Raw genomic sequence first — 1,896 nt, forward strand, 5'->3', positions numbered from 1 at the left:
AGATTTACTCACACGCACGCACACACACACACACACACACACACACACACACACACACACACACACAAACACACACAAACACTGTAAAAAATTTTAAAAACCCACAATCATTCATTGACAGCATAAGTACTTATTTTTGTGTCAACCAGATATGTGTCTCAGATTTAGCTCAGCATACACCCGATGTATAACAAAAACACATACTCATTGATTAACAATATACATACCTATTTTCGTGCCAATCAGACATATTTCTCAGATTTAACCCAGCAAATATTTGATTAATAATAAAAGCCCACACCCTTTAATTAGCAACATATTAAGTACCTACGTGTGTGCTAATCAGATGATATATTTCTAAGGTTTAGCCCAGCACACATTCATATTAACACACACATTAATTAACCACATAAGTATTCATTTTCGTGCCAATCGGGTATATTCTCAGATTTAGCTCAGCACACACTCGACTGGTGATAAAACCACACACCAATTAATTATTTTGGGGTCAACCGAATTTGTGACTAGTATTTTGTCACACACTCCACTGATTCACATAGCTGATTTTCATGTTTTATTGAACTTGGATTTAGCCCAGTTCTAGCATTGTTAACTCTTTATGTACCTGGAAGACACAAAATAATAATAATATAATATGTAATAGAATTATAATTGTCCTTGTTTGTTTTGGTGAGTGTTTTACGGCGCTCACAACTAAATGCATCATATGAGCGCGCGGAGCACATTAATTGAACATTTTCAGTGTGGTAGGAACTCAATTTCAATTTTGCGCGGGTGGCGGCTGAAGCCTACTCTTATCCATTTTTGAACCTTCAGGGGATCTTTAAAAGCGCAAACGACTTGCACTCGGGCCTCCGAGAATTTTTTTCCCCCTTATCCGAGAAGGTTATATGTTAGACATAACAATATGTCCGACCCGCAGCATATCAAAGATAATGTTGCGACACATTTGAACCATCATACATAACTTACAAGCACATTATTTTCACATTTCATTCTGATTTTGAATCACGACGCGGTGGAATCAGGCACTCGTCAATTTTAGGGCATATGTAATTATTGATGTCAACTACAAGCTCTTTAATTTATCTTGCTTTCAATGAAAAAATGCCCATTTATCTTGAACAGAGGTTAGGGGTCGCCAGGTTTCAGAGGTCAAATGAACGAGAAAATGGCCTCCAAAGTTTGGGGATTTTTCAACATTTGAGAGTCCTTGGAAACTGAAAAATTACAGTTCATTGGGACTTAAGAGGACGTTTTCCCGTAAAAATCTTCACAGAAATATTTGTTTTTGAAATGTTTTAAAAAGATGTTGAGCCAAAAATAGATTTAAAATTATCAAAATTATTGCCAAACCAGTGGGAAAAACGCCTTTTTCTTCGATTTCATTATTTTTAGCTGTTTGGTTGGGTTTTTTTCCAAGAGTGACTAAACAACGCATCTTCAAGCACTGTCGCAGAATGCGTATTCTTAAAGAGTTACAAATATGGGTGGCTGGCAGATGCTCTGGTGTGGTTTGCTCCTTCTTCATACATGGATGGCTGGTGCCTCTATAAATAAATCATTGATGGTCTGGTCCTTTTTCCCTATCAAACATCTATCGCTACTATCTCTCCTCCTTTTTGTGTGTTTGTTACTCACTTGTAACACCTCTAATCTTTGTGGCACTCATATTACCTTATTGTAATGATAGTGCCGTAAAACATGTAGTAAAAAATCTTGTTTCTAAAGCAGTGAAAATGCGAGCCATCACTTCACTGTGGAAATTTGTAGTTTGGCACAGAACGTGTTAGCATTGGCAATGCATGCTGTGTGTGTGTGGTGAAAAATCAATAGCGTATTATATTATTGTCTCTGTTTTTAACATCTGTCTAC

The sequence above is a fragment of the Aplysia californica genome, unplaced genomic scaffold (genome assembly GCF_000002075.1).
Source record: "Aplysia californica isolate F4 #8 unplaced genomic scaffold, AplCal3.0 scaffold00152, whole genome shotgun sequence".
NCBI lineage: Eukaryota > Metazoa > Mollusca > Gastropoda > Aplysiida > Aplysiidae > Aplysia > Aplysia californica.